This window comes from Bombina bombina, chromosome 2 (genome assembly GCF_027579735.1).
Source record: "Bombina bombina isolate aBomBom1 chromosome 2, aBomBom1.pri, whole genome shotgun sequence".
NCBI classification, from domain to species: Eukaryota; Metazoa; Chordata; class Amphibia; order Anura; family Bombinatoridae; genus Bombina; species Bombina bombina.
Genome location: NC_069500.1, coordinates 1227635726 through 1227651879, shown reverse-complemented (window position 1 = coordinate 1227651879; position 16154 = coordinate 1227635726).

The following is a 16154-nucleotide window of genomic DNA, read 5'->3' as shown; positions in this document are numbered from 1 at the left end:
ACAAACATGTACCTAGAGTCCCTTAGACAGCAGCAGGAAGCAGTCTTAATGAGCTAGGTAGGCCTCACAGTACATGAACCACCAAAACACACCTCCAGGGGAGGAGGAGGACAATAACATGCCTAGAGCCCCTTGGACACAGCCGCCAGCAGTTTCCTGAGGATTCGGCATTGACGAATGATGACCACCACAAAGCAGGAAGGGCAGGAGCAATAGTGACAGTAGAAGCAGGCAACAGAGTTACTGAACTAGGTCGGCCACACAGTACATAAAGCTCAAAAATACACCTCTGGGTGAGGAGGAGGAGGAGGAGGGCAAACACATGCCTAGAGCCTCTTGGACAAAGTAGCCAGCAGTTCCCTGAGGATTTGACAGATAATGGTCACCACAGAGCAAGGAGAGCCTTAACAGGAGTGGCAGTAGCAACAGGTAGCAGATTTGCTGAACTAGGTAGGGCACACAATATATAAACCTCAAAAATACACTTCGGGGAAGAAGGCGGCAAACACATGCATAGAGCCCATTGGACACAGTGGCCAGCAGTTTGAGGATTTAGCATTGAAGGATGATGATCAGCAACTACAGAGCTGGAAGGTAATGACCTGAAGTGAAAATTATTTCAAAATCAAATTGGTCTCAAAGCTATGGGCAGGGTAACCTAGCTTTGTAATGCCTAATTTGAGAAATGCCATTTTCTCCATGTACTGCGGTGACATTTGTGAGTGTTAAGGGTACAGATAATTGCCAGTTAATGAAAACACTCGCTCACTTACCACAGTGGTTGGGGGACAAAAGAGGAGCTCCTGAGCTAGTGTAGCCAGGGCAGGCCACACAATCCTCTTGTCATCCCATAAGCTCAGAGGGTCTGCTGTAGGGGGGAAAGGAGGTTTGCAATGTCTGACACTTGTACTCCCCTTGCTTTAGGGGGCTTCAATCGGGTCCCACCAAACAGTCTACTTCCTCTAACCAAAATGCAGCTACTTCACTCAGCTTTGTTTTGCTGCTGCAGCTGCTGGTAGGAGATGAAAAAATGATATCTCCCCCCTGATGCTGCACTTCTCCCTCTCAAAGCATGCCCCCCCCCCCTTTCTTGGACCACACACACCTGCAAATTAGTTTCTTCTTCCAAGTTGTCAGGTTATCACTTAATAGACATTTTCCCCTTAATTCTGGGATTACACAAGGCGGCCAGTATCATTTTAGGGCATTTCTCCAGACGTTTCCGGATATTACCTTTTAGCTGCTCCTTCAGCCTCATAACAAATGTTGCTACCTCACTGCTTACGACTCCATCAGGAACCACTTTTTTCCAGGAAGGCATCCATCTTACTCAATAGTTGAGTAAATAAGGGTATGACTTGACCCAGACTCGCAGTGTTTTGGCTCACTAACTGACCTCTCATGGTTCTCTCATCTTTGCCTAATGGATTCCTGTTGCCAATTGATCGGAAGCTATAACATAGATAGCTCTCTACTCCAAGACACATTGCAGCATATCCAAAGTCGAGTTCCACCTAGTGCTTCTCCTGCCTAACTGGCTTTAACACTGTGGTGAAAGTGGCCTGCAAGCCTTCTGCACCATTTAAGAAATAATGGTAACCTAGAGTTGCTTTCAGGTATAGCAGCCTTTACCACCAGGTGGAGGATGTGAGTTGAATAACGTACACTGATAATGTCACCCTTACAGAGAGCCTTCACAATATTGGCAGCTTCTTTGGTGACAACAAATCCCATTTCCACCTTGGTGCCTGCCCGCTCTCCTACCCACTGTGCCAACATCTTCCTTAAAGTCTGCAATATATTGTAAGCAGTATGTTGCTCATCCAACACCTCAACATGGAGGAGTATTGATTGGTTGCCTTGCTGACCTACTGACCCCTGTCCTGACTACTGCTGGTAGTGCTGTTCCTAGTAAGAGGCATTGCTGACTGTTATAAGGAAATTGTTGCACTGTTGCTGCTTGCCCCACATTCTTCCCTCAATAACAAAACCTTGTGGTTTGTGCAGTCCCACACCTTTGAACAATGTGAAGCAGTTGCTGCCTCTTCCTGCCTATGTATCACTGTTGAGGTCTCCTTGCTGTTGGATTTAGATGTGGCACCATTAATTCTCCCTGCCCATCCTGGAACTCTTTTTCCTCTCCCCGAGGTGTTGGTGGTGCTGGTAGAACTGCCAGTGATTCTAGTACTGAGAGAGATTGTTCTAGTAGTGTAACTGGCAACATGGGCAGTGGATGAGGCTGTTGAAGGAACTGGCTGCTCTACAACATGATGGTTGCAATGGAGGGGATACAGGAGGAGACTGCTGGCCTAAAAGCAGGAAGTTGTACTGCTGCCTGTCTCACACAGACTATGTGGTGGAATCTATTCCACCTCCACCATCTCCTCAGGCTTGTAATCAAGTTCCTCCTGGTCCAGATAAAAAGCTATAGCAGACATGCTGGGAGTCACAATTATATCCTCAACACCCAAAACAGAGACTGGGGAAACCTGCTTAATAGTTTCCTCTTCTCCCTGACTGCTTTGCACAATGAGATAATCTACTTCTCCTGCAGTTTCTGCCCTACTGCTGCTGCAGTTGCTCAGAGACAGCCTTTCAGATTGTGGTTAACCCACCTGGCTGCTGCTATAAAACATGGTGGGAATCAGGAGAGTGGCAAAACTGGCTGTGGTAGAACTGATGGTGGCACTGGGGCGAATACTGGTGCAGATGGTTTCTGGAGTAGTCTAAAGAGCTGACGAGTACACAGAGGCCACTTATTAACCTCAGGCCCCCTCCCAATCCTTCTACTAGGCTTTGAACAAAACAATGTAAATTCAGCACCTTCACCTTCATTTCCCTTTCATTAGTACAGGTTATCTATCTTTTTATCTATCTGCAAAATCATTGTACAGAACATTATGTATATTATTGCTATTGCTTGCTACTGGGTTACCATTTTGAGGCCCCCAAAAATGTTGGGCTTTGTTAAGTCGGTCCACTACTGGTGGTAGCACTGGGTCCTGCATGGGTCTCCTACTCCTGGTGGAAATGGGGACACATGCTACAGCAGATGCTTAAGATGACCCTGCTGCCACTACTGCACATGCTCCTCTAGAAGCTTGAACCTGGAGGGGCAGACATTGGGGTTTAAAATGATATTTGACACTGTAAAACAAAGACAACAGTGCTTGTTCCACTTTAGCTCATTAGACAAGTAGAAGCAGACACAGGCTCTGCACTGGTAGTGATGCTGCTGGTACTACTGGTGGTGGTTGCAGCTGGAAACATAGTACACTCTGACCGACTAACAATTTTCTGACAGAATAATATGATATATTATTAGCTACAAGGATTTGTTGGGGTTTGGTTTCCCCCCTCAAAAGCAATTATGATTTCAATTAGATGAGCGGTAGATCGTACTACGCTATATGTAACACTGATAATAAACTAGTGATAGTATAGGCAACATACATGCAGTGTGTTCAATATAGCCAGCCACTGAGAAATGATTGTTATTAATGATTGTTGTTATATATTTTACACCCAAAGGAAAAGGTATGCTACGTAACTACTACTATAGGTGCCCTAGAGAGCTTGTAGCAAATTGCCAGGTAGCCACGGTGCCCCCACTGAGGGGTACTAGTAATATTTATACAATATCTCTAATATATATATATATATATATATATATATATATATATATATATATATACACACAAATGCAAAAAAGTGGCACACACTACAATAGCAACTACCCGGTGCACTGCAAATAGAGTATTGCATGTAAGTAGGATATCCAGATGCACACTTAGCCTCAGTGTTTAGAAGTATCCGGAAAGAAGCAGGCAACACAGGAATTTCAATCATAAGAAAAAAGGCTTTATTCCAATCCTAGGAAAAAACAGCAGGGCCTTAACCCATAACGTTTCGGTCTACACCTAGACCTTTATCAAATGGAGCCCATGTGAGAGATGCAGGACCCAGACAGTGACATGATATATATACACAAGTGCAGAATACAATATTTACATAATAGGCGCCTATTATGTAAATATTGTATTCTGCACTTGTGTAGATGAAGGAAAGAAAAGTCCGGAAGCGGTATCCACAGGTAAATAAAAGTCAATACTTTATTCCAAAAAGTTAAAAGCAGTAATTTCCAAAAAGTGCTTTGTTAGACGGTGTACCCAGTCTAACGCATTTCAGCCATGCTGGCCGTACTCATAGACTGATAGGGGACACCGTGCTTACAAAAAATATATACAGGTGCATATTATTCAATCAACCAATTAAAAACAATAATTGCTAACAGCACAAGGTTATTTTGTTAACTCTATCATGTTCTATAAAACAATAATGTCAAGAAATAGTTGTCAAACTACTAAATGATTTGGAAAATTACTTATAACCACTTGAATGATGTATAATTCTAATTTGAAGCACCCTTGTATTGTCTGACCTTGATTTATTAAATATTACGCCAACATGAATTTAAAGGGATAAATGCATTAATACTGATATAAAAGGTTACTTGAAAAAAGCTTAATATTCTTATTCAATATATAATATGGCAATTTGTTAGTATTATTACCCATGCATGTATAACGTAATTAATACTAATAAATAGATAGACATTCTATTTTTAATTCAATTTTATTAACCCTTAAGACATAGGACATTAAACTTCTATAAAGTGTAGTTGTCATTAGAATACCCATAATGTAGATTATGTAAGTACTCATAAGGGCACCTTATTAAACAAATGTTGTTATTGCCAAAAATTAACCAAATCAAATCTGGAGTTAAAACCTAGGGGTATTTTGTTTTTTAAACACCAAATCCAATATACCTCTCTTTTGCTTAAGATTTTATCTAGATCTCCTCCCCTAGATGATAAAGAAACCTTTTCTACAATTGTCCATTTAAGTGCTTTAGTATCCCTCATATGTTTTTCAATAAAATGTTTGGTAATAGGTAACAATTTATCTTCTCGTTTTTTACTTGATTCAGTGTCTACTGTAATGTTAGAAATATGTTCTCTTATGCGTGATCTTGTTTCTCTTAAAGTTTTACCTATATATTGAAGATTACATTGTGTGCATTCTATGAGGTATACTACTCCCTTAGTTCTACAGTTTACATGAGTATTGATATCATAACTATTACCTGTAACTGAGGCTGTAAAGGTTTTGCCTGTGTTGGCATGTTTGCAAGCTATGCAATCCTTAAAACTGCACTTATGTAGTCCCTTAACTTCTAACCAAGTTGATTGTTTGGTAATGGTTTTTGGTACAGACGGGGAAATAATGTTCCCTAATGTTTTGCCTCTACGGTAAACAAATTTGATCTGTTTGTGTAAATTGGTATCAAAGCATTCTTCTGCAGTAAGCATTGGCAGATGTTTCTTGATAATGTCACATATTTTGTAAAATTGATTTGAATATTGTGTTATAAATTGTATGTTAAAATCTCCCTTTTGAGTGGCTTCTTTTTTTGACTTTGCAGTTGTCTTATCCTGTAAAAGTGTATCTCTATCTATCTTTGAAACAGAAAGTTTGGCATTCTTTATGATGGTGTTATTGTAGCCTCTTTCTTTTAGATCTTGATCTAGTTTTCTTACTTCCTCTTCATAGATATTATATATATTTATATAGATGTACACATACATACAGAAAGAGAAGCACTCTCAGGAACAAACAACAGCGCAATAACTTGTTAGCTTGTTCTTTGGCGATTTACCACCTGGGAGCAGCTTTTAACATTGGCTGTTTGTGGTTGAATAATCTCAGTCTTCTTCAGATCAGGACCAGAGGCTGATTTGAGAATTGGACCTTGGGAAGAGGGGACCTTGGCTGCTGCCAAAGGAGCATGCAATACATTTTCCACGTGCTTTTCTGAAGTATTGTTGGCAAGCTAAAATAGATGCTCCTTTATATTTATCGTATAGAAGAAGGCGTTAAGAGGATTTTACAATAGGATTGGTCAGTTACGGTCACGTGACCGTAACAAGAGACATCATTGGCGGATCTCAACCTCGGGGTTATAAGTAAAGTGTATCTTAACTATTTAATAACTACCTAGCTAAAATAAATACAAATTTACCTGTAAAACCTAACCTAAGTTACACTAACACCTAACACTACACTACAATTAAATCAATTCCCTAAATTAAATACAATTAAATAAATTAAATTAAATTAGCAAAAAAAAACCCCACTAAATTACAGAAAATAAAAAACAAATTAGAAGATATTTAAACTAATTACACCAAATCTAATAGCCCTAACAACCCCCCCCAAAACAACCCCCCCCTAGCCTAAACTAAACTATCAATAGCCCTTAAAAGGGCCTTTTGCTGGGCATTGCCCCAGCTCTTTTACCTTTAAAAATAAATACAAACAACCCCCCCAACAGTAAAACCCACCACCCACACAACCAACCCCCCAAATAAAAGCCTAACCAAAAAAAACTAAGCTCCCTATTGCCCTGAAAAGGGCATTTGGATGGGCATTGCCCTTAAAAGAGCATTTAGCTCTATTGCAGGCCCAAAGCCCTAACCTAAAAAATAAACCCACCCAATACACCCTTAAAAAAATCCTAACACTAACCCCAGAAGATTCACTTACCGGGAGAAGTCTTCATCCAAGCGGCAAGATGTCCTCAAGGAAGCCAGCAGAAGTGGTTCTCCAGACGGGCAGAAGTGGTCCTCCAGACGAGCAGAAGTCTTCATCCAGACGGCATCTTCTCTCTTCATCCTTCCGGCGTGGAGCGGGTCCATCTTCAAGACATCCGACGTGGAGCATCCTCTTCTTCCGACGCACTAACGAAGAATGAAGGTACCTTTAAATGACGTCATCCAAGATGGCGTCCCTTAGATTCCGATTGGCTGATAGAATTCTATCAGCCAATCGGAATTAAGGTAGAAAAAATCCTATTGGCTAATTGGATCAGCCAATAGGATTGAGCTCAATCCTATTGGCTGATTGGATCGATTTTTTTTGGGGCGGGGGGCTTTTTTTTATTTTGATAGGGCTATTAGATTAGGTTAATTAGTTTAAATATCTTGTAATTAGTTTTTTCTTTTCTGTAATTTAGTGCTGGGTTTTTTTTCTGTGATTTAGCTAACTTAATTTAATTTATTTAATTGTATTTAATTTCGGGAATTGATTTAATTGTAGTGTAGTGTTGGGTGTAGGTGTAGTGTAACTTAAGTTAGGTTTTATTTTACAGGTAAATTTGTATTTATTTTATCTAGGTAGTTATTAAATAGTTAATAGCAATTTAATAACTATTCTACCTAGTTAAATAAATACAAACTTGCCTGTAAAATAAAAATAAACCCTAAGCTAGATACAATGTAACTATTAGTTATATTGTAGCTAGCTTAGGGTTTATTTTACAGGTAAGTATTTAGTTTTAAATAGAAATTATTTAGTTAATGATAGTAATTTTATTTAAATTTATTTAAATTATATTTAAGTTAGGGGGTGTTAGGGTTAGACTTAGGTTTAGGGGTTAATAAATTTAGAATAGTGGCTACGACATTGGGGGTGGCAGATTAGGGGTTAATAAGTGTAGGTAGGTTGCAGAAACATTGGGGGCGGCAGATTAGGGGTTAATAAATATAATGTAGGTGTCGGCGATGTTGAAGGCAGCAGATTAGGGGTTAATAAATATAATGTAGGTGTCGGCGATGTCGGGGCGGCAGATTAGGGGTTAATAAGTGTAAGATTAGGGGTGTTTAGACTCGGGGTTCATGTTAGGGTGTTAGGTGTAAACATAAAATGTGTTTCCCCATAGGAATCAATGGGGCTGCGTTACTGAGTTTTACGCTGCTTTTTTGCAGACGTTAGACTTTTTCTCAGCCAGCTCTCCCCATTGATGTCTATGGGGAAATCGTGCACGAGCACGTACGACCAGCTCACCGCTGACTTAAGCAGTGCTAGTATTGGAGTGCGGTATGGAGCTCATTTTGCTCTACGCTCACTTCTTGCCTTTTAAAGCCGGGTTTGTAAAAACTCGTAATACCAGCGCTGCTCGTTAGCACCGCACAGCTCATAACACAAAACTCGTAATCTGGCCGATTATTTTTTGTAGCCGGCTATTAATAAATTCAGAAATAATGCTGTAACAAGAGGACCTGTTAATATGTGAGATGTCAAATTACGAGATTAAAGCCATCTAGCTAATACTCTTTCTGTAATTATAAAGTCCTTGCTTTTCAGTGTAATAGATTCTGTCTGCTTAAGCCCCTTCTATAGCGGGGGCTAGATTAACGTTTAACTGACTTGTTTCTGTCTGATCTCAGAATATAACATACATTTACAAGCTATTGGCAATCAACAATTATTATAGGGAGTAAGCGGTTAATAAATGAGAGTATGAACTCTCTGAAGCCAGACCCCTTACACGTGTTTCGCTTACGCTTCCTCAGAGGGGTTACACGCCGGCTGTTTGGTAAATCTATTTACTGGTTCATAAGTTCTACCTTGTGTGTGGGATTGGATCATCATGAGGAATTATCTTGATTCTAATTGGTAGGATTGCATGTCAATCATGGTTAGGCATCCAATGGGGATACATTTTTCATTCAAAGCCTTATGCTATTCTCTGTTACATGTTGCGAACTTATGCACGTTGGTTACGATAATATATGTTACTTTGCGAACTTATGCATGTTGGTTACGATAATATATGTTACTTTATCAGGGAGTTCTTTATTTTGCTGCTGAAGAATAAGTTCTAAATTTTCTTATTGTACACTAGGCGATAAGTCTGCCCAGAGGGCAGTCTATGTTTAAAAAATACAAACCCCCAAGCTTAAGTTACAAAAAATAAAAAGGTAAAATTACAGAAAAAAATAAACAAAGCTATTCAAAATAAAAAAATTAAACCTAAATTAACACCCCTATAAAAATACCCCCTAAAATAAAAACACCCTCTAATCTAATACTAAACTACCAATAGCCCTTAAAAGGGCCTTTTGTAGGGCATTGCCCTAAGTTAAACAGCTCTTTTACCTCTAAAATATACTAAGTCCCCCTAATAGTAAAACCCCCCCACCAAACCCCCCAAAATAAAAACCCGCCTGGAAGAAGACCTTCTCCTCTGGACTTCAGGAACTGTGAGTACCTATTTGGGGCTTAGTGTTAGGCTTATTTTTAATTTGGGGTTTTTGGTTTTTTTTTAGATTAGGGGTTTTTGAGCAATTGAAAAAGAGCTGAATGCCCTTTTAAGGGCAGTGAAAAAGAGCTGAATGCCCTTTTAAGGGCAATGCCCATACAAATGCCCCTCTAGGGGCAATGGGTCGTTTAGGTTTTTTAGTGTTAGTTTTTTTTGTTTTGGGGGGGTTTGGTGGGTGGGGGATTTTAATGTTAGAGGGGGACTTTTTTTTTAATGCAAGAAAACTGTTTAACTTAGGGCAATGCCCTACAAAAAGCCCCTTTAAAGGCTATTGGTATTTTATTATTAGATTAGGGGTTTTTTTTATTTTGGGAGGGCTTTTTTATTTTCATAAGGATTAGGTTTATTTTTTTTTTTAGTTTGGATAATGTGGTTTATTATTTTCTGTAATGTTAGCCTTTTTTATTTTGTGTAATTTTAAATTAATTTAATGTATTTTTTTATTTTTTTAAAGTACTGTTAGAATTTTTTATTTTCATTGTAATTTAGTATTTTATTATTTTATGTAGGTTAGGGGGCTTAGTCATTAAATTAGTTATTTGCGTTGTGGGGGTTGGCAGTTTAGGAGCCAATAGGTAAATTAGGTTTAATGCGTTGTGGGGGCTTGGAAGATTAGGGGTTAATATGTTAATTACGTTTATTGCGTTGGTGGTGGATGGTGGTTTAGGGGTTAATAAATTAATCATTTAATTTGCAAAGTGGGGGAACGGTAGGGGTTAATAATTGTATTATGTAGTTGTTTTTTGTTTTTTTTCTTAATACTTTGTGTGGGCGGTTAGGTTTTTTTATTTTTTTTTTTAATACTTATTGCAGGTGGTTAGGTTTTTTTTTTTGGTAAAGCTCCGTTTGCCTTTGCTGCATCCCAGTGGATTCCGAAAATGTCAGGGTGGTGAAAGAATACTGTGGTGGATTCTTTCACCACCCTGCCATTTTCGGGCGACAGATGCGTTACAAATGCGATTACAGTATAAATACTTTCACTTGTGTTGTGTGTACTTTGTATTATACCACAGATATATTGTTTGTAGGACCATATGCAGGGTTTTCAATATATTTATTACAGGTTGGTATTTATAATGATAATCATTAGCATGACAATAATGACAGATGTTTTAATGACAGAAGCAAGATTATGCAGAACACTGTGTATATCATTTCTGACATATTTTAATAGTGTCATAGGGGTATGGTGTCTATTAACCCCTTAACGACCAGTGTTGTACCATGGTCGTTATGCCCTTAAGGTCGTTATGCCCTTTTTTTCACCTTTGTTATGCATCAAAGTAATAGCACTCTCTCTCATTGACTCAGACATTTTATTTTTCCCCATAAAAACATTTGCAAACAGTAAAAAATTTACAGGCAAGCTATTGCTTCCTGGGGTTTTGAATTTTTTCATGTTATGAATAATCTCTCCCAACAAACATACTTCCCTTTCCAAAAAATAAAAATCTTCTTTCACCTCTATCTCATTCAATACATCATACATTACAGATTTATCCACATCTTTCACTCCATACAGATTAGCTTTTTTCCAAACCACATTCAAAATATCAGATTTACCACTAACTTCCTTGTCAGACTCATCCAAAACACCAAAAATACCTTCTTTCCCAGCAAAGACTTTTTTAAAGAAAAATCTAGAATAATTCTCATCTTTCTCACATAAATCTATCTTTTCCTGCAGCACAATCTTCCTACCTTTCTTATTCAAACATCGTCTAATAACTTATTTTGCTTCATACAATTCATCACATACATCCTCACCCAAATCTCTCAAATTTCTCAAAAAATCGGACACATCTGCCATCTTTCATACTCCAACATTTCCCTCCTAGTTTTCTTACGACCAATACTGATGAAAAATTGTATTAATATCACCTTTAACCCATCCCCACCAATCAAGCATATTCTGAAAAGCCCATTTCCTCTTCCTCATTCATGCATACTTCTTAACAAACTGCTTGGCAACCCATTCATCTTCTAACAAACTCACATTTAACTTCCATATAATCCCACCATACTCCAATTTTACTTCCAAATACAGCTCACATTCAATACATACATGATGTGTAAAAGGCATCCTAGTCATCTTATATGACCTTGCTTGGATGTTCCTGGAATAAAAAATAAAATTAATACGAGACTTTGCTGACCCATCCTCACTGAAATAAATAAAACCTTTATCAGAGCTTTTGTTTTGCGGTTTTAACTCTGAAAAAATGGCCATTTCAGCATAAAAACCGTAACGCAGCCATTCCGAGTCTTGTCGGTATAGCTGTACCGCACGTATTTTAGGATGTAACGCAACGTCAATCCTGCACTCAAAAAAAAATTGACGTTTTCTCTTGTAAAGGTGTATCCAGTCCACGGGTTCATCCATTACTTGTGGGATATTCTCCTTCCCAACAGGAAGTTGCAAGAGGACACCCACAGAAGATGTCTATATAGCTCTTCCCTAACTGCCACCCCCAGGAAGTATCAAGAGATATGTGGTGACTTAGTGTAGTTTTTACCTTCAATCAAGAGTTTGTTATTTTTAAACGGTACCGGCGTTGTACTGTTTTACTCTCAGGCAGAAATTGGAAGAAGAATCTGCCTGGAGGTTGATGATCTTAGCGGTTTGTAACTAAGGTCCATTGCTGTTCTCACACATAACTGAAGAGTATGGAAAGAAAACTTCAGTTGGGGGGACGGTTTGCAAATCACCTGCTTTGAGGTATGTTCAGTATATTTTTTCTAGAGAGATGATAAGGTCTAGAAAATGCTGACAGTGCCTGGTATATTTGAGGTAAGCCTGATACAGTGATTTAACAACGACTGGGATCATGCATGCTTACAAGATAAGGGTAATATTCATGTTAACTTACAGAAAAAACTTTTTTTCTCTGAGGGTGATAAATCTTTCTTTGGGGCCTAGTTTTCCACATGGCTTGTTAGATTACTCCTAGGAGTACTTTTTTAAGGCCCTCTGACATTGAGTGCATGGTGGGAGGGGCCTATTTTCACGCACTTTATGCGCAGTTGATATTCAGACTGAGACATCCAGCTTCCCTAAAGGAGTCCTCTGGCATCTAGGACCACTATAGAGGGTTTTATTCCTGCAAAAATTGTGTTTAAGGGCAGGTAGGAGCCACAGCAGAGTTGTGGCAGTGTGTTTGACTGTTTTTTAACGGTTTTACCGTTTTCCTAATCCGGTTTGGGGCCTAAAGGGTTAATCATCCATTTGAAAGTGGGTGCAATGCTGCTTTAGTCTCTATACACACTGTAAAAATTTCGTAGAGTTTACTACTTTTTAACACTGTTTTGCAGTTTATGTGGTAGTTTTTTTTCTCTTAAAAGGCACAGTACCGTTTTTGTTTAATTGCTTTTTCACATTTATTAAAGTGTTTTCCAAGCTTGCTGGTCTCATTACTAGTCTGTTAAACATGTCTGACATAGAGGAAACTCCTTGTTCATTATGTTTAGAAGCCATTGTGGAACCCCCTCTTAGAATGTGTACCAAATGCACTGACCTTTCTATAAGTTATAAAGACCATATTATGGCTTTTAAAGATTTATCACCAAAGGTTTCTCAGACTGACAAAAGGGAGGTTAAACCACCTAGCTCTCCCAATGTGTCAGAACCTATATCTCCCGTGCAAGTGACGCCAAGTACATCTGGCGCGTCCAATACGTTTACTTTACAAGACATGGCGGCAGTTATGAATCATACCCTCACAGAGGTATTGTCCAAACTGCCAGGGTTAAAAGGAAAGTGAGACAGCTCTGGGGCTAGAACAAATACAGAGCTTTCTGACGCTTTAGTAGCTTTTTAATGTAGTAGTGAAAGACAGCACCTTTTTTCTGTCTGGGGCACAGGAAAGGGTTAGCCAAACCCCAATATCAAATCCAAAAAAGTAATTTTCCAGCCTCCAGTAAAATTTAAAAGACCTTTATTGTTTCCTTGCAGGGTCCATCATACAAACAACGTTTCAAACCATAACTTGGTTCTTAATCATGTCATGACATGATTAAGAACCAAGTTATGGTTTGAAACGTTGTTTGTATGATGGACCCTGCAAGGAAACAATAAAGGTCTTTTAAATTTTACTGGAGGCTGGAAAATTACTTTTTTGGCTTTAGTAGCTATGTCTGATATACCCTCACAATGTACAGAAGCCGAAGCAGGAGAGCTTCTATCTGTGGGTGACATTTCTGATTCAGGGAAGGCGTTACTTCAGTCTGATTCTGAAATGACAGCATTTAAATTTAAGCTTGAACACCTCCGCTTGTTGCTCAGGGAGGTTTTAGCGACTCTGGATGACTGTGACACCATTGTAGTCCCAGAGAAATTGTGTAAAATGGACAAATACTTTGTAGTGCCTGTTTACACTGATGTTTTTCCAATCCCTAAGAGGTTTTCAGAAATTATTACGGAAGGAATGGGATAGACCAGGTGTACCGTTCTCTCCCCCTCCTGCTTTTAAAAAGATGTTTCCCATAGATGCCGCTACACGGGACTCGTGGCAGACGGTCCCTAAAGGTGGAGGGAGCAGTCTCTACCCTAGCTAAGCGTACAACTATCCCCGTCGAGGACAGTTGTGCTTTCCTAGATCCAATGGATAAAAAAATTAGAGGGTTTCCTTAAGAAAATCTTTATACAACAAGGTTTTATTCTCCAGCCTCTTGCATGCATTGCCCCAGTCACTGCTGCAGCGGCTTTCTGGTTCGAGTCTCTTGAAGAGGCTCTACAGGTGGAGACCCCGTTGGATGATATCCTAGACAGGCTTAAAGCTCTTAAGTTAGCCAATTCATTTATTTCTGATGCCGTTTTTCATTTAACAAAGCTAACGGCTAAGAATTCAGGTTTTGACATTCAGGCGCGTAGGACGCTATGACTTAAATCCTGGTCAGCTGACGTTACTTCAAAGTCTAAGCTTCTCAACATCCCCTTCAAAGGGCAGACCCTATTCGGGCCTGGACTGAAGGAGATCATTTCTGATATTACTGGAGGAAAAGGCCACGCCCTTCCCCAGGATAGGTCCAACAAATTAAGGACCAAACAGACTAATTTTCGTTCTTTTCGAAACTTCAAAAGTGGCGCAGCTTCAACTTCCTCTACTGCAAAACAAGAAGGAAATTTTGCCCAGTCCAAGCCAGTCTGGAGACCTAACCAGGCTTGGATCAAGGGAAAGCAGGCCAAAAAACCTGCTGCTGCCTCTAAGACAGGATGAAGAAGTAGCCCCCGATCCAGGACCGGATCTAGTTGGGGGCAGACTTTCTCTCTTCGCCCAGGCTTGGGCAAGAGACGTCCAGGATCCCTGGGCTCTGGAGATTGTTTCCCAGGGATATCTTCTGGATTTCAAAGCCTCATCTCCAAAGGGGAGATTTCATCTCTCACAATTATCTGCAAACCAGATAAAGAGAGAGGAATTCTTACGTTGCGTTCAAGACCTTCTGGTTATGGGAGTAATCCACCCAGTTCCAAGGGAGGAACAGGGGCAAGGATTCTATTCAAATCTGTTTATAGTTCCCAAAAAAAGAGGGAACTTTCAGACCAATCTTGGATCTCAAGATCCTAAACAAATTTCTCAGGGTCCCATCCTTCAAGATGGAGACTATTCGAACCATCCTACCTATGATCCAGGAGGGTCAATATATGACTACCGTGGACTTAAAGGATGCTTATCTCCACATTCCGATACACAGAGATCATCATCGGTTTCTCAGGTTTGCCTTCCTAGACAGGCATTACCAGTTTGTGGCTCTTCCCTTCGGGTTAGCCACGGCACCAAGAATCTTTACAAAAGGTTCTAGGGTCCCTACTGGCGGTTCTAAGGCCACGAGGCATAGCGGTGGCTCCTTACCTAGACGACATTCTGATACAGGCATCGAATTTTCAAATCGCCAGGTCCCATACAGACATTGTTCTGGCATTCCTGAGGTCTCATGGGTGGAAGGTGAATGAAGGAAAGAGTTCACTCTCCCCTCTCACAAGAGTTTCCTTCCTAGGAACTCTGATAGATTCAGTAGAAATGAAGATTTTTCTGACAGAGGTCAGGTTGTCAAAGCTTCTAACTTCCTGCCGTGCTCTTTATTCCACTTCTCAGCCGTCAGTGGCTCAGTGTATGGAAGTAATCGGCTTAATGGTAGCGGCAATGGTCATAGTTCCGTTTGCCCGCCTACATCTCAGACCACTGCAACTTTGCATGCTCAATCAGTGGAATGGGGATTACACAGATTTGTCCTCTCTGCTAAATCTGGATCAAGAGACCAGGGATTCTCTTCTCTGGTGGCTATCTCGGGTCCATCTGTCCAGGGGAATGAGTTTCCGCAGGCCAGAATGGACTATAGTGACGACAGATGCCAGCCTTCTGGGCTGGGGCGCAGTCTGGAACTCCCTGAAGGCTCAGGGTTTGTGCACTCAGGAGGAAGCCCTCCTTCCGCTAAACATTCTGGAACTAAGAGCGATATTCAATGCTCTTCAGGCTTGGCCTCAGCTAGCTGCGGTCAGGTTCATCAGATTTCAGTCGGACAACATCACGACTGTAGCCTATATCAACCATCAGGGGGTACAAGGAGCCCCCTGGCAATGTTGGAGGTTTCAAAGATAATTCTATGGGCAGAGGTTCACTCTTGGCAACTCTCAGATATCCATATCCCAGGAGTAGAGAACTGGGAGGCGGATTTCCTAAGTCGGCAGACTTTTCATCCGGGGGAGTGGGAGCTCCATCCGAAGGTATTTGCCCAGTTGATTCAACTATGGGGCAAACCAGAACTGGATCTCATGGTGTTTCGTCAGAACGCCAAGCTTCCTCATTACGGGTCCAGGTCCAGGGATTCCAAGGCAGCGCTGATAGATGCTCTAGCAGCGCCCTGGTCCTTCAGCCTGGCTTATGTGTTTCCACCGTTTCCTCTGCTCCCTCGTCTGATTGCCAAGATCAAGCAGGAGAGAGCTTCGGTGATTTTGATAGCTCCTGCGTGGCCATGCAGGACTTGGTATGCAG